The 27,854-nt window shown below is 45.1% G+C and overlaps 1 protein-coding gene and 1 long non-coding RNA gene across 4 annotated transcripts in view; one reads left to right on the top strand and one right to left on the bottom strand.

Moving 5' to 3' along the window:
* The window catches only part of YPEL2 (yippee like 2), a 62,177-nt gene extending 52,009 nt beyond the window's left edge, over window positions 1-10,168 (bottom strand). For all 3 annotated transcript variants that reach the window (XM_027087237.1, XM_027087238.1, XM_027087236.1), the window contains exon 1: window positions 9,828-10,168. The gene's annotated coding sequence lies outside the window, so the exon portion shown is untranslated. The remainder of the gene's footprint in view (window positions 1-9,827) is intronic.
* The window catches only part of LOC113609723 (uncharacterized), a 60,886-nt gene continuing 39,204 nt past the window's right edge, over window positions 6,173-27,854 (top strand). The window contains exons 1-2 of the long non-coding RNA XR_003428775.1: window positions 6,173-9,111; window positions 24,613-24,724. This is a non-coding gene — a long non-coding RNA (uncharacterized LOC113609723). The remainder of the gene's footprint in view (window positions 9,112-24,612; window positions 24,725-27,854) is intronic.

The raw sequence follows: 27,854 nt of genomic DNA, 5'->3' as shown, positions 1-27,854 counted from the left end.
TCTTGATAAATGTTAACTAACTGAGTAAACTGAATGACCATCACTGGCACCGTGCTGCCCTGTCAAGCTGATATTTTTTAGTCTCCTTGCTTTGCCACTATCCAGTACAATTTAAAATACTGAATTCTGAGCATTACATGGGACTCACACGCCATTAATGCTCCACAAAGTTTGGAAACTAGCAAACTCTTATGATGTAAACTTACTTGGGCTGCAAGTCCTGAGTCCTGAGGCTGCAACTCAGGACTGTGGAGCCATATCTCTGATGGGCCACACCACAAGAACCTCTGATGGTTTTACCCAGCTGCTGTCTGACGGCAGAAATATTTCCCATGCTGTCTAACCTGGCCCTTCCCACCATTTCTGTGCGTCACCTAGGGCAGCTTCCCAAGGGACCCTCCCCAGGCTGGCAGCGGCTTCTGGACCCCTAGAGAAACCCTTCCAGGTTGATCCCCACAACCCCCCCACGGCAGTCTGAGCTGCTGTTCTAGGCAAGACTGAGCCAGGGAAAACGCAGTGGTAGACTTGGTGCAGGCTAAGAGGGAAGGGGTCCCTCCGTCCTGCCTCTGCTCCACATTTCAGAGAAACCAGATCCACCCTTTTCTGCAGCTCCCAGAGACTGCCGCCCTCGGCATCAGTCCTGCACTTTGTATTTGGCCATGGTCAGAGATGATAATCCTGGTCAACACAAAGCGAATACTTTCTTCCCATGATCTGGGACCCAAAGAGAGATTGGGTCCACTCCTCTGTCCCCAGACAAGGCTACACTTGAACTGTAATGTAAAAACAGACATTTAGAAGACCTATCAAGAAAACAACGTCTTGAAAAGCAGAGTAAGAGATGGCCAGTCTTCAGGCTACTTCACCAGGGAACCCTCCCTTTAGCCTCCTCCAACACCCACTAAGTCAGGCCCCCAATTCCAGAGGCATAGCACTTTTCACAGTTGTAGTTTTATTGAGATGATTATTTGATTGTCATCTGTGTCCCACACACTCAAATATCCAATATTATTTACTGACTAAATGAATGTCTTTTGGAATATGGGCACTGTGTGACCTTGATTTCTCTTTAACTGCTGCTCCCCGAGGGCACAGCTGGGGCCTCAATTAATTACAAACCATCCATCCCAAATCTGCCAATACAATTCTATTGTTCAGCTGTCAGCATGCCTTTGGCTTTCTCACTTTAATCTCCCATTTCAAATAAATCCAAAACTCTAGACTCTCACATCAGTGGCTGGGCTCCCTGCTTTTCCACGACTGGAATTTGGAAATTGAACTTAAAACTCAAGAGAAAAAAAGGGCAGAGGCACTTTCAAAAGGATGCCTGTTGTATGTCCAAAGTCCCAGCCATCACCAACCCAAAGATGGATGCATTTTGTTCTAAGAATTAAACTGTCATCTAGCGTTGCCATTTATTGAAGCAGCGGAAAAGGAATAGGGTGGGGAAGACAGACTGATTCTAGAGCAAATTTCTGGATTTCTCCTATTATGGGAATGGGAGATAGATTTTAATAAGAAAGACAGCTTCTTTTCCTCTCAGGCCTGGCACACTAAGGGGAGCCATGCACATTGCCAGTGCAGCTTTTTCATATAATTTAGAAACCTCCACAAAGCTAGTAGTTTATGGGTCAATCTTCCCACTAGACTGTGTGCTGTTCCTGACCACATCCAGAGACCATGTCTGGTTAATCACCCATCATAGCTAGCCCAAAGCCCCACGGGCACCAAGAGCTCAGAAAGTGTTGGTTGAAGGAGGGTGGGAAAGGAGGGGAGGAGATAGGGAGAGTCATCTGAGGCCCTTCAGCAACTGTCAGTAAGCCTCCAGGACTCTACAATTTATTAATTTCGTACTATGGGCCCATAAGGGGCCAAGTACTTGATATGCATTATCTCAGTCCTCACAACAACCCAGAGAGGCAGGCATTATGATGATTACTCCTATTTGAAAGATGAGGAAAAAGCTCAAGAGAAGTTAAGCAATTTGCCCAAGGTCACTCTACTAGAAAGTACCGTAACTGGGATCCTGGGAACAGCCCCCTCAACCTCCACCCCCCAGGGGATCCTTCAACGGAGACATGACAGAGGGGGGTCTGAAGATGTGCATCCTTGGTACTTGAGCCCTCTAAAACAAGCAGACTATCTCCCAGAGGGAGAGTCTAAGTCAATTAATCACAAGGCAAAACAAAGATGTCAAGTTCTCTTAAAACATCTTCAGGCTGTCAGGGTTGGCTCAATGCATCAACTTTTAATTGCAGAAACCTGAGAAAACAAATAAGGCAAGGGAATAACCTGAACCAGAAGGTGGGACAACAGATTAGGCACAAGAAAAAGCTAGTTTTCAGTTCTTATCTCTTCATGCTAATGGAATATTTAGCTTTAAGGCTGCAGGCATGTGCGGGATACTTCTTCCCTCCAATCCTAAATAAAACAAATTAAGAATCATGTAAGCAAAACTAACCAAAAGCCCTATCTAATTTATATTTACATAATACACATGTTTATACCATTAGCACAGCAAATGCTGAAAGAGAATTCATTTCTACTTTATGGTCCATTTGGTGGTGGGTCACCTTAGGTAGGGACGCCCAACAGACAAAGACCAAAATGGTGATAAAAGAAGAGATAAAGGGAAAACAAACATAATGGATGACACACAGGAACATACAAACAAAAGAAGAAAAGGAAGAGGCAAAAATAGAAACTAAGGGAAAGGAGGCCAAAGGTTAAGGATGTTTAGTAGTTGGTATCTGCCAGGGAGAGCAACTACCTTAGTGATTTCCAGACCTCAGACATGTGTGGGGTGGTCTGCATTAGGAAAACCTGGGAAATTGGGGTGGGGGGGAAGTGTAGGTATTAAATTCTGATTTTATAGCCTTTTGGCTGGGCCAGGAATTCTTAAGGCAACCAGGTTTGAGAATCCCTAGGGATAGTCTCACTTTTTTTTTTTTGCGGTACGCAGGCCTCTCACTGCTGTGGCCTCTCCCGTTGCAGAGCACAGGCTCCGGACGCGCAGGCTCAGCGGCCATGGCTCATGCGCCCAGCTGCTCCGCGGCATGTGGGATCCTCCCGGACCGGGGCATGAACCCACGTCCCCTGCATCGGCAGGCGGACTCTTAACCACTGCGCCACCAGGGAAGCCCTAGTCTCACTTTTGAGGATGCCTATTATCTATATCAGCTAGCCTTCATCCTCCAGAGTTCTACTGCAAATGTAAGTCACGGTCCACATCTATGGAGCTCCTCTAAACTGTAGCAATGGTAGCCCAAGCAATATCTCCTTCCTGCATCTCATATGCCTCCTGAGCATTCCTCATACATTACCTGTCATGTCATTACCTCGGTGCCTTTGCACACACTGTTTCCCCTGGCGTGTTTCTGCATGTTTAAATCCTCTTCATTCTTCCCAGCCACATCTCCAAAATGCCTACCCTTCTTTCTGTATCTCTGTAATGAACTTAAACTCTTTCTACCTTGTACTCTGGTTATTGACATAGATGTCTTAATCACTCCTATTTGAGGATATGCTCTTAGGGGCAGGGGCCATATTATGACTTACCTTTTTCTCCCAAAGGTCTAATTATCTGTTGAATGATGAATACCCAGGAAAATAAAACAAAACAAAAATAAAACAAAATAAAAGATTGAGTTTCAGCCCCAGGCCAGAGGTTCCTCTTCTCTATCTCAAAATAGGAATCAAAATTTTCCTCAGGCAGGATATGTTCCAAGCCTATGCTCTCTTGCCCCAGGTACTCCCACCCAGAACACCATGGGAAAACAAAACAAATCATTAGGCAGGTCAATATTTCCTATAACTAAATTTCATATCAGATAGAATAAAACCACTTTCTTCTGCCCAACCAAACTCAACCACTGTTCACACCCAGCAGATCCTGTTTGAGCCTCAGTGGCATCCATATGCCATCTGGATATCAAGCCTTCCTTTCATGGCAAGAAATAGCCGAGGGAACTCCAGACACTAGAGGCTAATTTCATTCTGAGCAGGCAAGCTAATTTCACATAAAACCCACTAAGTCTGGACATACTACATTCTCAAGACCATGGGGGAGGGCTGACTGCCCTGCAACTCAGGAGACAGGAGAGCTCAGTGCTGCTGACCCAGCCAGGAAACAGGAATCAGAGTGGCAGTGCCACACCTCATTGGCAGATGTTGCTTTGTCCCATCACAGAGGGAAGGAAGGCTTTGCCTAGTATTGAGACATTATGGGTAATTTAGAGTTTAAGTCAGAAGTTGGTACTTTTCCAGAATGTACGGGAGTAGTAAGAGCCTTGGACCTGAGAAATAAAAGATATGATTTACAGTCTGTGCTTTGCCCAAATTAGTTCTGTCCTAAGCAAGTCCTTTTTGCCTGTTTGGGCCTCAATGTTTATATCTCTAAAATGTAACACCTAAAATGGATTTTAATACCCAATCCAGCATATATCTAATCAATAGAGTTATAAACCATTAACTTGAAAGCAAAGAAAATAAAATTATAGGGTTAACACTGGAAAAAATTGGGATGCAGGGCCCGACAGTTACTAAAGTCAAGCCACAAATTTGTTTCTCTGCTTCCTGGCAGCCAAAGCAAAAAAGAGAAACATGATCAGTTATATCCAATTGTCCACAAAGAAAAATCATGCCAGTTCCTTGGGAGAGGCAAAGCTTTTCCTAGCACTGGGTTCTGAAAGCAATTTCTCTGATTAACTTAACAGAGACATTAAGTGAAGTTGTAGCTTAAGTCTTCAACAATATAAATTCTTATAAGAAATGTAGTAGCAAGTTATATAAAGCTATTTTGGACAGCGTCCCTCCATAAAGCAAAGGGCAGGACACCCAAGTTCATCTCAGTGAAAACAATTCTGGAGGGGCTGAGGTAACATGGCCCAAGTATGCAGCTTTCAGTTGGCCCGGCTTAATTCAAGGATAAAACTTAAGACCAGGTAGACAACATATTCTTCCAAACACTTCTATAAATATTACTTCTTCCACATGGATGTTTATTAAGAGTTGGGTAGCAGTGTGCAATTAGATGACTTCTAAATTCCATTCCAGTTCTGATAAATCTAAGTGACATTTTTGGTCTTCATTTACTTACACTAATTTAAAATTTGGGAGTTTTCCCCCTCTTACTCCCCACTCCCAAATCAATGGATAGGGAATTCCTGCCAGTGAGAGAGGGAATCTAACTATTAATGTTAGTCTTGTTATTAATAGCTAATACCAAGCGCTTATGTGCCAGGCTCTGTGTCTGGGTTCCCGTGCATTCTCTCATTGAATCTTCCCATCAATCCTGTATGATAGTAACTATTATTAGTCCCATTTTACAAATAAGGAACAGAGATGTAGAGAATTTTAGCAAATTGTCCTAGGTCACAGAGCTAATTATTCAGATCTTTCTGGTTCCAAAGCCAAGGCTCTTAGCTCTACTTATAGTGCCTAGTATTAATGAAATGTGATTACTGATAGAAATGCTTGTTTGTCAGAAGAACAGTGAAGCCTAGAATAAGGCTTGTAGGGGAGGCAAGAGTTATTAACAACAACAAAATAACAATGGAGCTTTTAGAGACTTTGGCAACCCATAAAAAAAATAAAAGGATGAAAAATATTGTGAAAAGCAGAAATCTCAAAAGAAAGTAATTCCAAGGGAACAGGAATTCCGAGGAAAAGAGAGAAAACTTCTTTTCCTCCTCTTCTCTTGAAAATAAGTATTATTTCTTACTCTTAAAGACTCTAAACCTTGGCTCTCTTGGTCATTCATTCATTCCACCAACAATTAGATATTTATCCTGTGCTACTCCCTGCTAGGCACTGTCAGCAGTGAGCAAGACAGAGGGGCTTCCAATCCAGCCATCAAGTAGACAATGCATTTCCAGATGGTATTAAAGTGCTTTGGAAAAAAAAAAATTAAGGGGATTAAGAAGGGCTGAGGGGCAGGGATGGAGGACTGTTCTAGATAACAGGTCAGGGAGGGGCTCTCTGAGACCCAAGTGTAGGAAGCCAATCATGCAAAAATTTGGAGACCAGTGACTACCAGTAGAAAGGCCCAAGGACAAAAACAAACCTTACTTGTTTTAGAAATCTCAGGAAGGCTAGTGCAGTTGGAGCTGGACTGAAGCAGAATGGACCAGGTGAGGGCTGGTAGGAGCTGGGGGGTGGGGGGTGGGGGTGGGGGGGGTGGAGAAGTTGGGATGGGACGGGGGAGAGGTCTGCAGTGCCTACAGGGAAAGGGGGTGGATTATTTCTGAAGGGCAATGTGAAAGTTGTAAACATGGGAGTGGCATAATCCTATTTACTTTATAAACCTCCAGTGCTGTATTTACAGCTCCCAGGGAAATTCAGGCAGGTGCAGTATCACCTTTTGTTAGGGATAATATCACTAAACTCTTAACAGAATCCCTTTAGCCTGTAGGCCCTGACTTTCCATCATTGGATGCTAAAATTCAAAAGGACACTTCCTTTTCCAGAGCTTTATACCCCCTCATCATGCTAAGGGAATGCAACTGTCAGAGCAACTAGTGGTTTGGTTGACAGACCCTAGGGAAATGCCAAGATAATTTACAAAGAAAATTGATCCAGACCTCAATTTGAATCCCACCTGCTTTTCCTATCCTAGGATATGCCATCCTTTTGTTGTTTCCTTTTTTTCCATAGGCTCAAAACTAAACGTTAATGTGAGCTGCTTGACCAAACTGAACATTATTAAAGTTAATTTCAACAGTCCTACAGTTAGTGTTCCCATATAAGGCATACCCTTGGCAGGAAGGACCACAGTTGAATTTGAATTTGGATAATTTAGAGTTCTCTTTGAAGCTAAATTGTAGCTTTGATAAATTCAAGGAAATTTCTTTTACCAACATGTTTGGACACAATAAGAGGGAAACATACAACATGTGGAAGCATCAGGTGTGTGTATGTTTATGCTTGAAAGTAGAGACAGAGGTAACAGCATCAGAAACCAGAATACTAACAAGATCCACCTGCACACAGGAGCTGAGCTGTTACACAGGAAAGAACCAGGGCTGAGGCAGGCAAGGGGTTGGGGAAACTTGCACCTCTTCTTATTAACTGTTGACAGACAAGCCCCTGGCTCCCCTCCCCATGCCTAACAAAAATAAAATCACCAGTCTGCCCTTCTCCTAGATTACACAGCCTGGAATACACAGATATTAAAATCAACCTTTTCTGCTGCCCAAACTGTTCATGTCCCAGGCGCAATGACTGTGTCATTGACTCAAAACCATTAAAGTCATTAAAATAGTGAAAATTCACATAAATCTGTGAATAATACAGCAGGCTCAACAGCACTACTCATGACCCCAACCCCACACACCTAGAAACATCCAGTGGTACAGAACCATGAACAGCAGCCCTCAAGTGGGCTGGAGTGCAGGGATGTGGGGAGGGAAGGGGGGCTATCTCTTAGGGCCAATGCCTCATGACAGCTGAAATCAAACAACACTATACCCTTAGACTAGCCTGGGCTAGTGTGACAGATGAGGGATCCTGGGTTTGCATAGAGTATGGCTCACATATCTGACTAAGGCTTTGCATTCTTCTTATCTAAGTTAATGCCTTTCATTGTACATTGCCCCCAATTCCCACTAGTTCAGGGTTTCTTATCAACCACCTGTCTCACAACCTCATGGCCCATTTATTAAAAATGTGCCCCACTGAGAATAAACATCTCCAGACTGGACTTACATACTGCATTTTTAAACACTACCTGGGTCATCTTTATGCAGATTTAAGTTTGAGGACCTCTGCTCTACAGCAATGTTTCTTAAACTGTGGGCCGTGACCCGTTTGGTCAAGAAACCAAATAAATGAGTCATGACCAGCAGTTGATTTTTTTTTTTTAAGTAAGTAGGAAAAAATTATAAATAGAACACACTGCAGGTAGTCAGGGCAATTATTGTTTCTGGGAACTTATGCACTTGTGGACCTCTGTGCAGGGATGTAAAATGTATTCCTCACTGTGGATCCCACTCAGAGTTTGAAAACCACTATCCTAGAGGGAAAAAGGAAAACAATATTCTTGCACATGCGTTTATTTTCATTTTCCACCCCTAATTCCAAGCTTCTGGAGTTTAGTTCAAGCACAAGATATCAAGACAGAAAGGCTGTTATCAAATCCTAAACTGATAAGGCAAAGCCAAACTAAGGAGGGGGATGAGCCCAAGGCCCACACTCGGCTCCTGCCTGAGACCCTTATCATGGAGCTGGGGATAAGGAAAGGTGCCAAAGAGAAATTTGCACAACTCTCCTCAGGCTGGACCTGTTCCTTGGTAAAGAACCTGTAGCCACTCACTGTCACAGTTTAGAGGAATTAAAATGTTCCCCATGGGGGGGAATGGGGGGTCAGAGGAGGCTCAGTCTCAGTATAAGGGATAGACAGAAGTCAGGTTCAACCCATCTTTGCAGTCCTGTGGCAGTGACGAGGTCAAAGGAAAGTCAGGAAAGGGTGAATGGTCAAGTCTCACCCCAGCACCAGCGACATGAGTTGCCTTGGACAAGTCGCGTAACCTCTCAGTCCCCTAGGTTCCATGCATGGCTAATGTTCTGGCAGCAAGTGGGGCACACGCAATCAGACAGCTTCCCTTCTTGCCCAATGCTCTAGGACAGGGAGTCCCATCTTGCACATCTTGCCTGACCAGAAGAGAGGAACATGGGAGGAAGGGCAAGGGGGAAAAGATGGTAGCTAGCTGTGTTGTTAGCTTTCAGACTCACCAGAAGCAAGGACTTACTGAAAAGAGCCTCAAGACCCCAGGAGAGCAAACTGACAAGGAGGCCAGAGAGCAAAAAACCCAGCGAAGCCCAGGAGCATTTTCCCGTGCCATTCACAGCCGCGGGACTGCGGGAGGGTCAGCTACATAACAGAAATAAACGGAGGACACTCACTCACTTGGCTTTGTAAGCTCTGGTAAGCTGAGAGTGAAGTCAGAGGTGGCAGTCTCCTGGGCTGGGTCCAAAAGAACAGGTGGTTCCCCCCACCCGCCAACTAGAGAAAAGCCACCACTTGGGTAAAGACATCCAGAGGAAGTCAGCGGCCGAGGGTGAACTGGAAGCAGTGAGAGATCGGCGCTGCCCCTCAGCGCAAGTTCCCGAAAGGTACTCGCTGGAGAGGCCCCTTAATTCCGTCGGGCAGGAGTGAACTCGCGCCCACCCCTTTGGCAAGGGCACTGGGGAGGCGCCGGGAAACGGCCAGGCAGGAACTCGGCTGCGGTTACCTCGGCCCAGGGCCGGCCAAGCGCTCCTCGGAGTCTTGAGGGCAGCCAGTCCCCCAAAGGCGGGGGCACCGAGGGCGGCGCCCCCGGACCCAGTGTCTCCAGCGGACACCCAGCGACACCGGGGACCGAAAACGCCCGAAGCTCCCACCCTGCCCCCCACAGACTCCGAACCCGCGGGAACTATGCTCAGGAAGAAGCAGCGACCAGGTCTCCAGGTCACCCCCCTACCGCCCCGCCAAACCGCGCGCGCCCTACTAGCCCCGCTCCTCGCACAGGTCCCGGGCCCCCGACCTGGGAACCCATGCCTTCTCGGCTCCTACCGCGGGCCGCCGCCAAGGCCCCGGCAGTGTTTGTAAACAAACCGGTCACGTGGCCCCGGCGGCCCGCTCCCCGCCCCCTGTGCCCGCGGCCCCCAGGGTGACCCCCCCACCGGACCCCGCCTCGGCCGCGCTGGGCAGAGGGTGCCGCGCGCTCCGGGGGAGCCGGGCCGCAGGGACCACGGGACCTGCGCCCAGTGATGGGGGGTCGGGCGCCCGCGCTGACAGCGCGCCCCACGCCCACGCACGCCCGGCTCGCGCAGTGCTCGCGTCTGCTTACCGGGCAGCAGGCAGCCCGGTCCGGCCAGCTCTGAGCTTGGCTCCGCGGGGGTGCGCAGCAGCAAAGGACCGCCCCGCCGGATCCCGGGCTCTGGGCGCGCTCTTAAAGCCACAGTCTCCGCCACTGCCGCCGCCGCCACTCCGCATCCCTCCGGGTCGGGGCCGGGGGCTGCCTGGTGACGGACGCGCCCCCGCGCCTATCCCCTCGGCTCAGCACATAGCAACACGCCGCGGGTTGGCTGGGCCCGGCCGCAGCCCATCCGTCTTGAGCCAATCAGCGAAGGACGGAACTCCGCCCCCTGCTTCCCCTACCTCCCACCCCCCACCTCTCGGCCCTGGCAGGGCTTGGGTGAGGGGAGTGTGGCGAGTGCCCGGCCAGGCCCTATGAGGCTCAGCCAGCGGAGCCTGGCCAAGCAGGGCAACTGGCCGGAGGAAGAGGGAGAAAGGGTGATGAGGATGGGTAGGCTCTCGGCGCTCGGGAGGAGGCCGTCTATTTGGGTTTGGAGTTTGTCCCCGCTTCAAGGCTGGGATTTCCAGAACCCGGGGTAGGGAGAGGGGAAGCTTTATAGTGCTTCTTCTACTCTCTAACTCCCTCCTCCCACCTTAGGTATCCCTAACTCAGAGGCTAAGTTACCTGAGGAAGCTCTTGGGAACCGGGGCAGTTGAATTAAATAAGACAGTGCCAGCCCGACGGGGCCCAGCCAGGACCTACTCAGAAGCAAGGCATTTCCCCTTTTCTCTCTGCTCTCTCAAATTTGGCGAATTAAAAGTAGGAACGAGGCATTACAGGAATTGGAAGGTACCTAGCCCCCAACTGCTGCTGATTTTCCAAGGCTTTTAAAGAGAAATGGTACGCCCCGGAGAGTAGGATGGTCAGTGATCATAGGGGAGGCGCCCACGTTCTGGGTCAGTGGAGTGGTGCTTTTCAAGGAAGAGAAGGTTAAAAAAATAAGCCCAGGGCAGTCAGGAAATCTAGGGAGGCACCAGGTGGGTGGAGTGGGGCAGTCTCCCAGCAAGAAAAAGGTCAGTTTGAGAAAGAATGCTGCCAGGGATCAGGGGCAGAGAGCAACCCAGCCTTTTCAGTTGGCTACTGTTAGTTCTGCAGTTCCTCAGAGAGCAGTAGGAAATGCGATGTTTTATTGAGCTGCTGTCAAAATGCGAGATGCTTCTGGGGGTGCTGCTGACTTCAGCCCTCTTCCCCACTGGTTTGCACATAAATGGAGAATGGTACGGGGTAGATCCCCAAGGTGGCTCAAACTTCACCGCAACGCCACCTGGCAGTCTTTAAAATATATTTGATTCAGGGACTTCCCAGACGGTCCAGGGGTTAAGCCTGCGCTCCTAGTGCAGGGGGCATGGGTTTGATCCCTAGTCGGAGATAGATAAATAGATAGATATTTGATTCAGTTAATATATTTTGCATTCAAATTGTATTCAGTTAATATACCTTGCATGGTTGGATGTGAATCCAGTCCTAATGTTAATAAAACGATAGTAAAAGCAACAAAAAATACCTCAAAAAATCGGTATCATACACATGTATCAGTCTCAGTGTAAGCAGTTTCAGTGTAAGCAAGAACACCTTGTCACTGTTCACAGTTGACAAAGTTGGAAAGTTTAAAACAGATTTTTTTAAAATGCTTTTCAGGTGAGAAAGAATCATGAACAAGAAACGTTTAATACTTAATCTATGAAGAGGTGGTGGATTCTTTAGAGTTTGATTTCTGCGCTCATCTGCCTCTTGGGCAAATTTCTTTGTCTCTCTAGGCCTTGGTTTCCACAGTTTAAAACAAAGAAAATTGAAATAGGATGATCTCTAAAGTCCCTTACCTCTCCAAAATCTAATCAGGGCCAGAAAGTCAAACTCGTTACAATGTTTCAGCAATATTCTCCTAATGAATATTCATGTTGCCAGATCACCACTCCCCAACAGTAGATGTTGCATTAGTTTAACACCCTAGGATATTGGTATGTTATGTAACAAGATTGGTGGCTACCGTTTTCTGTTTAAATAAAAGATAATGTGAGCTAAGGAGGACAAGCCTGGTGGGGTGGTTCAAGAGGGAGATGTGAGGACCCCTGCAGGCCTGCCGTGTGTATGCAGGGAACTGGAAGAGGCAGCGGGACTTGCAAGACCTGGAGACAATAGAACCAGCCGGCAACCAACCAAAAAAAGGGTGTACTAAGGCTGATGGTGCCTCCTCCCAGGCAGAAGAGCCAAGCACTGTGAGTTGTTAGGCCAGAAGGTAGAAGTGAAACAAAGTAGGAGAAGCAACTTCTCTTCCTCTCTGAAAGCACCTCGAATGGCCCCTCAGTACACATTTACTCAGTGCCTATTCTGTGCAGAACTTCCTGCTTGGCTTGGATGGTAGTTTTCTGAAGAATCTACCAAGAGGAGAGACCCTGAGGCCTAGGGAGAGTGTGTGAGAACTGACAGATATTTATCCCGTAGGGCAAAAATGAGGTGGAAAAAATATAGGGAGAGAAGTAAGTAAATTTGTTCAAATGTAGCCAGAGGGCTTTTTTTTTCCCCCTAGCAGTAAAAGTTTGAGAAGTTCCTAGCCTCGCAGACAGGATATCAGCTTGGCTTTGTCAGTGGCCCAGGACCCTTGTCTCCTCTGTGTGTGGCCAAATTCATTCATTGCCAAAGCCTTCCCAGCAATTATTTTCCAGCATCCCCTTTCTCCAATCCCACATTCCTACTGTTGCCACGTTGACATCACTACTACCGTGAAAAGGTCACTTTTATGTGCTCATCTTAACTTCTCATAGCATTTGACATGATTCCATCCTCCTTTCCCTCAACCCCCACCACCAGTGCATCAGCAGGTCCTGTCAGCTCTACTTCAGAAATACATATTTGCTCTGAACACGTCTGTCTCTGCTGCTACCACCCTGGTCAGAGCCACCAACACCTCTTGCCTAGATGTTGCAACAGCCTGCCAACTCACCTCCCTGCTTCCAGTCTCTACACAGCAGCCAGATGGTAGTTCCTCAAAACAAACTCCTTACGATGGCCACAGGGCCCTACTAAGCCAACCTCTCTGGTCTTTCCCTGTTGCTCCTTTGCTCATGCTGCTCCAGTCAAGCTGGCCACCTTTCTGTTCCTCAAATACGCTGGGCCTGGTCTTGTTATAGTGTTTGTATTTGCTGTCCCATCCACCTAGAACACTGTCTCCAGAAGGCTGCCTCCTCACCGCTTGGTTTTCAGGTCAAACATTTCCTCCATAGAGGCCCCCCCGATACTTACATGCCCCCCAGGGTACCCTCTATTCTACCTACTCCCAACTTTTCTTTCTTTTTTCTTTTTAAATTTTATTTATTTATTTTTGGCTGCATTGGGTCTTCGTTGCTGCGTGCGGGCTTTCTCTAGTTGTGGTGAGCTGGCTTCTCACTGCCATGGCTTCTCTTGTTGCGGAGCATGGGCTCTGGGGCGCCGGATTCAGTAGTTGTGGCTTGCAGTCTCAGTAGTTGTGGCGCACGGGCTTAGTTTGTCCGCGGCATGTGGGATCCTCCCAGACCAGGGCTCGAACCTGTGTCCCCTGCACTGGCAGGCGGATTCTTAACCACTGCACTGCCAGGGAAGTCCCGCAACTTTGCATAACACATATCTCTCCCTGAAATTACTTTCTTCGTGTCTTTATTTGTTTTCTGTCTCACCCACCTCTGAAGTGTAAACTCCATGAGAGCGTCCGGGACTTTGTCTGTCTTGCTTCCTGTTGTATCCCCAGTGCCAGCAACAGTGTCTGGCACTCAACCAATACTTGTTGAATAAATAACTGAACAAATGAATGAATATGCGCATCACCTCCTACACCATCTCCTGCGGTTTCTTTCACTTTCCTATATCTCCTTTCCGTCTTTGCTCTTCCCTCATTCCATCTCAAAGCCTTTTGCTTGATGACTCAATCCAAAGATCAGATCAAGTGTCACTTTTCTGGAAGAGTTTCCCCTAACCTCTCTAGAAAAACTAATCTTTCTCTTCTCAATACCTTCCATAGCACTGTATTCACAACTCTATTACATCACTCAGCACTCTACACTCCCTAGTAAGAGTTCTCAGTTATCCATTCTCTCTGCCAGTTCCTCCTGGGCTGCAACCTTATCAGATCGTCTTTGTATGTTTAGCACCTGGCACATGGCAGGCCCTCCCTCCAGGTTTATATTTGAGTTGAATCCAGTAGGGATCCAAGCAGGAATGGATAGGTTCTGTCCTCAGAGTCTACTGATTAACAGATAACAGTCTTACTTCATAGTATGAAAAGATTAACCTGAAACTTTAGGATATTCTATAATGAAAGGAGCTGCCTACATTTTAAAATCACAGCACAATGGAAACTTCCTGAATGCTAAAGGCTACAGGCTGTCACACTACCATACCACCTGGGAAAACATTCCCCTCTGCCTGTCTGGGGAGGGGGAGTTGCTCCTCCCAGGCTTCACTCCCATCTCCCCCCACAAGGAAAGTCCCATGACGTTACATCACAGAGGAGGGCCTGGTGCCATTTTCCTGCAGACACATCATGGCAACAGTGCTTTGTTTCTTTATGTACAATAAATGCTTTCTCTGATCCTTGTCCAAGTTCCTCACTTTCAGTCATGAAAGTGGCTGATTATGTGCCTTTCAGACTGTAAGTGGGTAAGGGTTATACATCAGCCCTCCTGAACACACTCTGAACAAAACAGCTGCTCTAATTTATTGAGCACATGTTGTGGACAGAGCAGTTTCTATTCTATCTTGTTATATTTAATCCTCAAAGCAACCTGCAAGATAGGTATTTTCCCCCATTTTTTAAAGAAGCTGATCCTATGGAATTTGAACCCTAATCTATCTGGCTTCAAATCCCATTCATTCTCTTTCTTCTACACCATCAAAGAGGACAAATACTTCTCTCCTCTCCTCTTCAAATATCCCAATCCCTTTTACAAGGAAACTCATCTGAACATCAGACTACCCAACAAAGCAAAATTCAAAGTGCCCAGAAACAAGAGAGGTGTAAGGGCTTAGCACTTCCATCCTGAAAACAACAATGGAAACTATAATATTTACGTGGTGTTTCCTGTGTTCTGGGAGCTGGTACAGACACTTTACATGCATTGCTTAATTTAATCCAACCTTCACAACAACCTTATGAGGAAGATACCAGTGGGTCTACATACCTTAACCACAGTTCCAAAATCCAAAAAGCTCTAAAAATTAAAAGTAAGCTTGACACAGCTCATATGGAACAATAACAAGTCAATAGTATTCAATAACTAAAATCTGGGGACTTCCCTGGTGGCGCAGTGGTTAAGAATCCGCCTGCCAATGCAGGGGACACGGGTTTGAGCCCTGGTCTCGGAAGATCCCACATGCCGCGAAAAAACTAAGCCCGTGTGCCACAACTACTGAGCCTGAGTGATACAGTACTGAAGCCGGTGCGTCCATGCTCTGCAACAAGAGAAGCCACACAGTGAGAAGCCCCCGCACCGCAATGAAGACCCAACACAGCCAAAAATAAATAATAAATAATTTTATAAAAAATAAAATAACTAAAATCTGTAGGGTAAAAAATATTTGGGAGGATACAGGAATTGTATTTTCCTTCTTTATTTTCACAAGCTACTAATAGTACTCTCATTGAGTATCTTTTAATTTCCAGTCCTTCCCATGTGGGCTAGTCTCAGTATTTGTCTAATCAATATGTTATATGTCATAATCAGTTACAGTACCATTGAGGATGTCTCTCTTCTGCACAATTAAAAAAAATTTTTTTTTATTTTTATTTTTGGCTGCATTGGGTCTTCGTTGCTGCGTGTGGGCTTTCTGTAGTCGTGGCGAGCGGGGGCTACTCTTCATTCCGGTGCGCGGGCTTCGCATTGCGGTGGCTTCTCTTGTTGCGGAGCACAGGCTCTAGGTGCGCAGGCTTCAGTAATTGTGGCGCTCGGGCTCAGTAGTTGTGGCTCACGGGCTCTAGAGCACAGGCTCAGTAGTTGTGGCACAGGGGCTTAGTTGCTTCCTGGCATGTGGGATCTTCCCGGGCCAGGGATCAAACCCGTGTCCCCTGCATTGGCAGGCGGATTCTTAACCACTCTGCCACCGGGGAAGTTCCCTGCACAATTTTTACATTGATGTAATAAACCATAGAAGATTTTCTTATGCTCCACTTTCAAAAAACAAAAAATTTGACATAGCTCATTTGATGGCAAACTTCAGCTGACATGAGGTCATCCATAGGCTTTATTAATCTCATCTAGTATGTTCATATGTTCCTTAGAGGAATATTAATGTTCGGAAGAGCTCATACTCCCTAGTGTTTTATGTAATATGCAGTATATGCACTGAAAGTTTCTAGAATCTAAAACACATCTATGCCAGCATTTCAAATATGGGATTGAGGACTACATTATTATCCCTACTTTACAGATAAGTAACTTAGGTTCAGAGAGGTTAAGTAACTTGCCCAAAGTGACACAGCTAGTAAATAGTAGAACTACAATTAGAAATATGTCTGAATCTGTGAAAAAAAATATTTGGAACACATGTGACAGACTAAGGGCTAATTCTTCTGAAGGCAAAAATAGGAAGTGACAATTCACAGTAGAGGAAAAAGAAATAACTTGTAAAGATGTGAAAAAATATTCAGCTATAGTTATAACAAGAAAAAAAGTAAATTAAAATTACAATGAGGTACTATTTTTATCTTATCAGATTGGAAAGTAGTAAAAAGCTCAATAACACTGTGTTGGAGAAGATGTGACAGAACAGCCACTCATATGTTGTTTGCAGTAAAGGTAAATTGGGACAGTTTCTATGAAGGGCAATTTGACAACCTCTCTCAAAATATACTCAGAAATTTCACTTGTAGGAATTTGTCTTTAAGATAGACTCACGCATGTGCACAAAGATGATATTAAAAGATATTGTAATATTGTTAGTATTAGCAAAAACTCTGACTCTCTGGGAAATGTAACTTTGCAGTTGATTAAAGCCCAGAAATTTTTTTTTTTTTTTTGCGGTACACGGGCCTCTAACTGTTGTGGCCTCTCCCGTTGCGGAGCATAGGCTCCCGACGCGCAGGCTCAGCGGCCATGGCTCACGGGCCCAGCCGCTCCGCGGCATGTGGGATCTTTCCAGACCGGGGCACGAACCCGCGTCCCCTCCATCGGCAGGTGGACTCTCAACCACTGCGCCACCAGGGAAGCCCTAAAGCCCAGAAATTTTACAACGCTCTAAAACTGATAATGGGGGATGATTATTTTTTCTGTTCAATAGAAGAGAACCTCAAATCTTATTATTTTCACCCTATAGGACATTAGCCAGTTATCTACCAAAATTAGTAAAGTTATTTCAGAATTTCTTTTTATCCACTGACTTTACGATTTTCAACTTGCATATTATGTTTTGAACTCACTTGTCATCCTGGTGGTTTCTTCATTAATGATTTAAATAAAACTTTAATATACAGTTTCTGTGCATTTATATTGGAAGTATGATTTTCATCTTTTAAAACTAATGCTTTGAAATAACCTAAATCCATCCATAAAGGACTGGTTGAATACATTACAATGCCTCTGCATGAAGGAGTACTCTGCAGCCTTTAAAAAGAGGCAGGTTTATACATAGCTACTCCATGGGGGCAAGGATCTTTGTTTGGTTCCCCAATGAACCTAAGCACCTAGAATAGTACCTGGGCACATAGGGTTCTCAGTTTGCTTCTGGGTGTGATAACAAACAATTCCAAAGTATCAGTGGTTAACCCACACATACACACAAAACACATTTATTTTTTTCTCATGGATATGTCAGGTAGCTATGGTGGCACTGCTCCAGGCTGAGGGTCACAGGCTGGGTTGAGGTTGTCTTCTCCTGTCTTCTTGTTTAGGGACCACGGATGTATAAGTACATGGTAACATACAATGCCTCTTAAAGCCTCTACTTTGAGCGACACATTGTCACTTAGGCCTGCAATCCACTGGTCAAAGAAAATCATATGGCCAAGGGCTTCCCTGGTGGCGCAGTGGTTGACAGTCCGCCTGCCGATGCAGGGTACGCGGGTTCGTGCCCCGGTCCGGGAGGATCCCACATGCCGTGGAGCGGCTGGGCCTGTGAGCCATGGCCGCTGAGCCTGCGCATCCGGAGGCTGTGCTCTGCAACGGGAGAGGCCACAACAGTGAGAGGCCCACGTACCGCAAAAAAAAAAGAAAATCATATGGCCAAGTCCAAAGTCAAGAGAGAAGAGAAGTATACTTCACCTTCTTTACAGAAAGAGCCTCAAAAGTCACATGGCAGAGAGCAGGATGTATAACCCTCTTATGAGGAGTGGAGAACAATATTTCAATCTAGCATAATGCTTAATAAATATGTTAAATGGATGAATTGAATGAACAAACTCCAAGAATTCAGGGGGAGAAAAAGGCATGGGGCAGAACTATGGTACAAAGTATGCCACCATTTATTTTTTTTAATATAAATATATAGAGAATGTATAGAAGTATGCTTGAATATGCCTTTACTATCTCTAGGAGAAAGCTCAAGAAGCTGGTACCTGTGGCTGCTGCTGGGAGAAGGACTGGGAGCCTGGGGGTGAGGAATGGGAGGGAGGCTTACCATTTAGTATCATGTGTATGTATTACCTATTAAAAAATAAAGTTAACTTCTCTACGGAGGACATAAAAAGAACAATCCAACACAGTCTGACTGTAGAGTCCAAACACTAAAACCCTACGCTATGATATCTTTGGGAGAAAGCCATGGATCAGAAGACTTCCTTTTGTTCTTAATTCATCGCAGACAAACCGTGCATGGCATCTCCTTTGTTTCAAGTTCCTGCAGACTCGCCTATAGCACCACACCAATTACAACAAAATTCCATCTCAGCCAATTTTTAAATGTTCCAGAACCATGATTTTCAAACCCAGTGGAAAGCTTCAGGAATGGAAGTCTCTGAAGAGAGAGGGGTGAAGCTAGTTCATCCTGATCCTTTCAACCAAATTCGCTCTGCTTTTTTTTTTTAATTTTTTTTTTTTTGCAGCACGCGGGCCTCTCACTGTTGTGGCCTCTCCCGTTGAGGAGCACAGGCTCCGGACGCTCAGGCCCAGCGGCCATGGCTCACGGGCCCAGCCGCTCCGCGGCATGTGGGATCTTCCCAGACCGGGGCACGAACCCGTGTCCCCTGCATCAGCAGGCGGACTCCCAACCACTGCGCCACCAGGGAAGCCCTAGCTCTGCTTTTAACTGTTTTGCTTCTGAGTCTAAATAAAACCCTTCTCCTAATAGTAAAATGAGATGATGACTATAGCTCTCTCATACTCACTTTGTGGTTCTGTGTGGAGCAGTACAGTCCTTAGGCGCCCTCAGAGCTTCAGGTAAAGTTCCCCTCCAGCAGTAACAATAAGGAGAATCAAAATGTGATGGAAGAGGGCTTCCCTGGTGGCACAGTGGTTGAGAGTCTGCCTGCCGATGCAGGGGACGTGGGTTCGTGCCCCGGTCCGGCAGGATCCCACATGCCGCGGAGCGGCTGGGCCCGTGAGCCATGGCCGCTGAGCCTGCGCGTCCGGAGCCTGTGCTCAGCAACAGGAGAGGCCGCAACAGTGAGAGGCCCACATACCGCAAAAAAAAAAAAAAAATGTGATGGAAGAGATTGGACATCTACACAAAAGACTCCCTTCGTCAGCAAATGGGTAGTTAGAGATTTAGGAGTGTCCATATTCAATTAGGGATTAGGGCATAATTTCTAAGTAAGAACGATTGTATACGTATTGCTATTGTACCCAAAGCTGTAAAATATTCTAGTCTCTGAGTGAATGCGTTGTGTTATATATTGTCTGAAGAATAGCCTCCTTCATTACTGAGATATCCCAGCAAAGAATGGGAATTCCATGACTGGAGGGTTGACAGTGGCACCTCACTCAATGGTTTCCTCTCAGCAGAGCCTGGGGAAACTTGCAGTTTAATGTGCCCTGTTTAATGGATTTACAGATTGTATTATACTACAGTGTTCAGTTTTCACTAAGTTAACCCTCATAAAATGGACAAGAGCGTCCCGAGTTTCCTGCAAAGAAACAGCAAATTAAAGATAATGCTAATAATTAAAGCCCAAGCCAGCAAGAAAGTGGTGGGGTTGACATTTCTCTTACCCTTAATATAAGCTGTCGGCCACATTACTCAGTAAAAAGCAATAACCTTCTTGTCGGATCTGACAAGAAGATACCAAAAAAATTCAAAATTATCCACAGATGATTTGAAAAAATGGATGTATTTTTGTTGTTGTTGTTGCTGTTAGGAACGTATAACCAGCAATGTTTGGAGACCCCTGGTTTGAAAAAATGACCCCTGAAGAGCAAGAATTCGTCAGTGACTCTCCAATGTGATTCAGACAGAAGGTGCCCAGCCAGAATCTGGGATATTTTATTCTGCTAATGGGTCACCCCTACAGAGAGGCTGAATGAATCCAGCTACTGTAGCTTGATGATACTGTCTTGTAAGATCACCTAACTCATTTCTCAATTATATTCTTTTTATTTTTTTATTTTTTGGCCACACCAAGCATCATGTGGGGTCTTAGTTCCCTGACCAGGGATCAAACCCACTCCCCCTGCATTGGAAGTGCGGAGTCTTAACCACCGAACCACCAGGGAAGTCCCCTTAATTATATGCTTGATTTTCAAGTATAATTTATGGTTCTGATGTGGCTCCACATGTTGTCTTTCTTACAGATGTTTGAGAACGTACCATACAGTGCCAATGCCTGGTCATTGCATTATTCCAATATTGGACTCTCGTGAGCTTGGTTAATGTGGGTCCAACCCCGAGAGGCTGCTCACCTCTAAGTGTTATGACAAAATGAATTCCTGGATTGGTCAGAGTGATGCCCAGACCCTAGAAGACAGGGACCCTCAGTTTCCCCAGATGATTCATCTCAGTACTCTCTCCTGGCAGTGCTATAACCTAAATTCTTTTACCGAAGACCCTGAAAAGTGATACATATAGGAACCTGGGCCTTGTTTCTAAAAGAAGGGAGTTTCTAGCTCTGAATTGTATTCATTCTGTAGCACATCTAATGCTCTTCTTGCCCAACAGCTTTTTCTTCTGTGCTCTCAGTTTTTGAACAGTGTTAATTCACTAACTTGAAAGCTGATTGTTGCTTTGGTCTGCCAGGCACCAAGGCCCAGGCTCCCAACAAAGGCTCTTCAGACAACACAATAGCCAAGATAAACTGACCCGCAGAGCTGAGTTTACATAGGCTCCAAACTGCCTCTCTGCTCTCCTGGCCTGCTGCTGCAGCAGACTGCAAGATGATTGCACAGCCGGCCTCCGAAGCATTCTCCCTCCCGGACTCTTCCTTCTTTGAATAAAACTGACATAGATCCATTTCCTTTAGTCAAATGACAATATCATCAGCTGTCTCAGCAGCTTGGCTGACCAGACTTTTATTTTTGCCTCGCTGCCTGATGGCAATATTCCAACTCCAGCAATTTCTAGGAGTGAAGAGCGGCCTATGCAGGAATGGTAGGGTGGGCCCCATGGAACTGGGCTGACTTTAGATCAATTAGGACTGCCTGCGTTCTCAGCCTTCGTTGCATATTAGAGTCACCTGGAGAGCTTTTCAAACATAGCAATGCCTGTGCTGAACTCCTAGCAATTGTGATTTAATTAGTCTGGGGTGGAACCTGGGCGTGGATGCCTTTAAAAGCCCCCCAGGTGATAAGTGCAGTCAGTGGTGAAGACCACAGACTTGGGATCTTATCCTCCAAGGGAGGATTTGAGGCTGATACAATTCTTTTCTAAGCTAAAGCTAGAAAAAAAGCTTCTAGTCTAAAGCTCCCTCCATCATCTCCACAAATTCCATTTTGCAATTAGCTCACAGAGATATTTGCAAAACGCTGCACAAGTAAACATGTGTTAATGATACAATGCCACACTCCACAGGTTCCAAGACATTTTCTCATATATTCTTTCCTTTGACTCAAAATAACCCAGTGAGGTAAACAGGACAGGTATTATTATCCACAATTTTCTGGTAAGGAAATTGGTATCCTGAGCCAACTGAGGACACAGACTTCTGGTTTTTGTTCAGCACTTTTTTTTTTTTTTTTGGCTGCATTGGGTCTTCGTTGCTGCACTCAGGCTTTCTCTAGTTGTGGCGAGCGGGGACTATTCGTCATTGCGGTGCGCGGCCTTCTAATTGTGGTGGCTTCTTTGTTGCAGAGCAGGGGCTCTAGGCACACAGGCTTCAGTAGTTGTGGCATGCAGGCTCAGTAGCTGTGGCGCACGGGCTTAGTTGCTCTGCAGCGTGTGGGATCTTCCCAGACCAGGGCTTAGAACCGTGTCCCCTGCATTGGCAGGAGGATTCTTAACCACTGCGCCACCAGGGAAGCCTCTGTTTAGCACTTTTTAAATTACGTAATATATACTCTACAGTGACATGCATAACCTCAGCTGTCACATATAGGGAGGAAATATTGCACAGGAGTTAAAAGCAAAGTTGTAAAATCAGATGTAAAAATTTGAGTTTTAGTTTTCTCACGTATTAGTTTTATGATATTGGGCAGATATATAATCTCTCTGAGACTCAATTTTCCTCTATTGGATATTGTCCTGGAATACCACCTTCAAAGGGGGTATCAGTGAGATATAATTGTTGATATTCTCATTATATGATCATGACACATTTACCTACTTGTGAGGATAGAAATAATTTCCAAGAATTATTTAAAGTCGGGACTTCCCCGGTGGCGCAGTGGTTAAGAATCCTCCTGCCAATGCAGGGGACACGGGTTCAAACCCTGGTCCGGGAAGATCCCACATGCCATGGAGCAACTAAGCCCGTGAGCCACAACTACTGAGCCTGCACTCTAGAGCCCGTGAGCCACAACTACTGAGCCCACATGCCACAACTACTGAAGCCCACGTGCCTAGAGCCCACGCTCCACAGCAAGAGAAGCCACCGCAATGAGAAGTCCACACACCGCAGCAAAGAATAGCCCCTGCTTGCTGCAACTCTGAGAGCCCGTGCGCAGCAACAAAGACCCAACGCAGCCAAAAATAAATAAATAAATAATTTTTTAAAAAAAGAATTATTTAAAGTAGTTGACCTCCTTTATTCAAAGTTCTCTGCAGTATCAATCTTTGGCTTTCTTACCTGATACTCTGCAGAAAATGAGGGGCTTGATTGGTACTTGATAGTGGCATTTCTCACTACAGTCATCAAATGATTCCTTTTAAATCGGAAATCAGAATTCTAGCAAATCCACCATTTAAAATTTTTCTTTGTTTATTTTACCAAGGCAGGGCTTGATCAGGTGCTTTTTAAAAAAATTTTTTTGGCCATACCACATTGTATGTGGGATCTTAATTCCCTGACCAGGGATTGAACCCGTGCCCCCTACAGTGGAAGTGCAGAGCCTTAACCACTGGACCCACTGGATCGCCAGGGGAGTCCCCAGGTGCTTTTAAAAAAATTAATAGACCTAATTTTTAGAGCAGTTTTAGATTTACAGAAAAATGAAGCAGAGGACAGAGTTCCCATATAATCCTTCCCCTGCACACAGTTTACCCTATTATTAAAAATTTTTATTTGTATGGTACATTTGTTATAATTAATGAACCCATGTTGACACTTTATTATTAATTAAAGTTTATAGTTATTCAGGTTTCCTTAATTTTTACCTAGTGCCCTTTTTCTATTCCAGAATCTCATTCAGGTACCACCTTATCTTTAGTTGTCATGTCTCCGAGCTCCTCTTGGCTACAACAGTTTCTCAGACTTCCCTTATTTTTAATGACCTTGACAGTTTTGGGCAGTCCTGGTCAGGTATTTGTAGGATGCCCCTCTATTGGAATTTGTCTGATGTTTTTCTCATGATTAGACTGGGGTCATGAGGTTTGGGGAGGAGGATCACAGGCGTAAAGTGCCATTTTCATCACCCATGTCAAAGGTACATACTATCATTATGATTCATTGTTGTTGACCTCTGTCACCTGGCTGAGGTCGTGTTTGTCAGGTTTCTCCACTGCAGTTACTCCACACTCCCCTTTCTTTGGCAGCAAATTAGCATGTACAAACTACACTATGGGAATTAAGCTCCCCTCCTTTAGAGTGGCATATCTACGTGGTTTATTTGGAATTCTTCCGCACAGAAGATTGATCAAATGCTTTTGTTCATAAACCTCTTGCTGTCGTCACCCACCAAGTCATGACAATTAACCTACTTGGTAGTGGCCATAGCCCTGTGTGTTCCAGAATAGAACCATAATGGGGTCTAGGGAGACCTCTTGTGGCTAAATAAGGGCATAACCAGTCAGCTACAGGTTCTCACTATGCCACCAACATCCCTCCAGTTGTCCGGTGGTTCTCAATCAGGAGTGATTTTGGCCCCCAGCCCCAGGGAACATTTGGCAATATCTGGAGATGTCTTTGGTTGTCACACTTTTGGGGGGTGATGCTACTGACATCTAGTATGAAGAGGGCAGGGATTCTGCTAAGCATCCTACAATGCACAGGACACATACAACAAAGAATTATCTGAGCTGACCTATCAATAATGCTGAGGTTGAGAAGCCCTGTGGCCAACAGCTGTATACAGGTGTATAAAGGTGACAGCTATGCTCAAAGGAATATTGTTATAACAGGGACGGGAGGAAGACCCTTTTTTGTGGGAAAAGTAAAAGAACAAATTCTTCAATAAAATATGCAGCTCAACACTACTGATCACAACAGAGATAGAAGAAATGGTGAAGTGACTTCTAGACATGTGCAGTTTCTTTTCTTTTCTTTTCTTTTTTTTTTTTTGGAAATGTGCAGTTTCTTTTTGGGCCAATCTTGTGCACGTGGACCTGAGTGGCAAGAGCTCGTGCTACAGAGCTCTACAGAAGCAAGTGGAAACAGGGAGCTGTTCTGAGCAGAAGAGGTACAGGTAAGAAAGAAATTAGACTGGGGCCAGTGTTTTGAGAAGGGGATTATGTGATAAAATTGTTCATTTCAGATAATTGTTTTAAAACTAAGAACAGTCTTGAGGGAAAAAATTTTAGCCAGTCCAATTGAACAACCACAATCCACAAATACTTTCAACTGTATTTCCTATACATACATATTTTTATGCTGTGGCAACTGATGAATATGACCATGCATATTCTGCTTTTTTCACTGAGTATTTTATCTGAAAATTTTTTCATATTCCTAGAGTCTCTATTATCTTTTTTAATGTCTCTATGATATTCCATAACATAGTTGCAACATACTACAGCCATTCTTCTATTGTTAGACAATAACATTGTGTCAATTTTTCCCTTTTCTAACACTGCAACATAGTGTTTTTCTACAGTTAAGTGTTTCCTTAGGTTTCCTTTCTAGGAGTCAGATTCTAGGGTCAAAAAGTATGAACAGTATGGCAACGTAGCAGAGTGGATAGGAACACAGAATTTGAAATTACACAACCTGGGTACAAAATTCACTCCTGCCCATTACCACCTACATGACTTGAATGATTTGCTTAAAGCTCCCAGATCCTCTGGGGACTGATATGATCCTGTATCTTTTTCCATCCCCTCACTTTCAGTCTGTATGTGTCCCTAGGTCTGAAGTGGGTCTCTTGTAGACAGCATATATATGGGTCTTGTTTTTGTATCTATTCAGCGAGGCTGTGTCTTTTGGTTGGAGCGTTTAATCCATTCACATTTAAGGTAATTATCAATATGTATGTTCCTATTACCATTTTCTCTAATTGTTATGGGTTTGTTTTTGTAGGTCCTTTTCTTCTCTTGTGTTTCTCACTTAGAGAAGTTCCTTTAGCATTTGTTGTAGAGCTGGTTTGGTGGTCCTGAATTCTCTTAGCTTTTGCTTGTCTGTAAAGCTTTTGATTTCTCTGTGGAATCTGAATGAGATCCTTGCTGGGTAGAGTAATCATGGTTGTAGGTTCTTCCCTTTCATCACTTTAAATATATCATGCCACTCCCTTCTGGCTTGTAGAGTTTCTACTGAGAAATCAGCTGTTAACCTTATGGGAGTTCCCTTGTATGTTATTTGTTGTTTTTCCCTTGTTGCTTTCAATCATTTTTCTTTGTCTTTAATTTTTGTCAATTTGATTACTATGTGTCTCGGCATGTTTCTCATTGGGTTTATCCTGCCTGGAACTCTCTGTGATTCCTGGACTTGGGTGGCTATTTCCTTTCCCATGTTAGGGAAGTTTTCGACTATTATCTCTTCAAATATTTTCTCGGGTCCTTTCTCTCTCTCTCTCCTTCTGGGACCCCTATAATGCGAATGTTTTTGTGTTTAATGTTGTCCCAGAGGTCTCTTAGGCTGTCTTCATTTCTTTTCATTCTTGTTTCTTTTTCTGTTCCATGGCAGTGAATTCCACCATTCTGTCTTCCAGTTCACTTATGCGTTCTTCTGCCTCAGTTATTCTGCTATTGATTCCTTCTAGTGTATTTTTCATTTCAGTTATTTTATTGTTCATCTCTGTTTGTTCTTTAATTCTTCTAGATCTTTGTTAAACATTTCTTGCATCTTCTCAATCTTTGCCTCCATTCTTTTTCCGAGGTCCTGGATCATCTTCACTATCATTATTCTGAATTCTTTTTCTGGAAGGTTGCCTATCTCCATTTAGTTGTTTTTCTGGGGTTTTATCATGTTCCTTCATCTGGTACGTAGCCCTCTGCCTTTTCATCTTGTCTTTCTGTGAATGTGGTTTTTGTTCCACAGGCTGCAGGATTGTAGTTCTTCTTGCTTCTGCTGTCTGCCCTCTGATGGATGAGGCTATCTAAGAGGCTTGTGCAAGTTTCCTGATGGGAGGGACTGGTGGTGGGTAGAGCTGGCTGTTGCTCTGGTGGGTAGAGCTCAGTAAAACTTTAACCTACTTGTCTGCTGATGGGTGGGGCTGGGTTCCCTCCCTGTTGGTTATTTGGCCTGAGGTGACCCAGCACTGGAGCCTACCCGGCTCTTTGGTGGGGTTAATGGTGGACTCTGAGAGGGCTCACATCAAGGAGTACTTCCCAGAACTTCTGCTGCCAGTGTCCTTGTCCCCATGGTGAGCCACAGCCACCCCCCACCTGTGCAGGAGACCCTCCAACACTAGCAGATAGGTCTAGTACAGTCTCCTATGGGGTCACTGCTCCTTCCCGTGGTTCCTGATGCACACACTACTTTTTGTGTGCCCTCCAAGAGTGAAGTCTCTGTTTCCCCCAGTCCTGTCAAAGTCCTGCAATCAAATCCTGCTAGCCTTCAAAGTCTGATTCTCTAGGAATTCTTCCTCCCATTGCCGGACCCCTAGGTTGGGAAGCCTGACGTGGGGCTCAGAACCTTCACTTCAGTGGGTGGACTTCTGTGGTATACGTGTTCTCCAGTTTGTGAGTCACTCGCCCAGCAGTTATGGGGTTTGATTTTTATTGTGATTGTGCCCCTCCTACCATCTCACTGCGGCTTCTCCTTTGTCTTTACATGTGGGGTATCTTTTTTGTGAGTTCCAGTGTCTTCCTGTCGATGATTGTTCAGCAGTTGTGATTCCGGTGCTCTTGTAAGAGGGAGTGATCACACCTCCATCTACTCTGCCATCTTGAACCAATCTCCTCTTTGCTTGGTTGGTAGTTCTATTTTTTATTTATTTTTATTTTTTTATTTTTGGCCTCAATGCATGGCTTGCGGGATCTTAGTTCCCTGACCAGAGATTGAACCCAGGCCCCAGCAGTGAAAGCACCAAGCCCCAACCCATGGACCACCAGGGAATTCCCATATTTTTAATTTTTTGAGGAATCTCCATACTGTTTTCCATAGTGGATGCATAAATTTTCATTCCCACCAACAGTGCGTGAGGGTCCTCTTTTCTTCACATCTGTTGCCAACACTTATTATTTGTTGTCTTTTTGATAATAGCCATTCTGACAGGTATGAGGTCATGTCTCATTGTGGTTTTGATTTGCATTTCCCTGACGATTAGTGACGTTGAGCAAAGAAGCTCATGCATCTGTTGGCTGTCTGTATGTCTTCTTTAGAAAAATAACTCTTCAGATCCTCTGCCCTTTTTTTTTTTTTTTGCGGTATGAGGGCCT

The sequence above is a fragment of the Aethalodelphis obliquidens genome, unplaced genomic scaffold (assembly GCF_003676395.1).
Source record: "Aethalodelphis obliquidens isolate GAN/ISIS:26980383/991018 unplaced genomic scaffold, ASM367639v1 scaffold58, whole genome shotgun sequence".
Taxonomy (NCBI): domain Eukaryota; kingdom Metazoa; phylum Chordata; class Mammalia; order Artiodactyla; family Delphinidae; genus Aethalodelphis; species Aethalodelphis obliquidens.
Note: the sequence above shows the minus strand (reverse complement) of the source record. Positions and strands in the feature narration are given on the sequence as shown.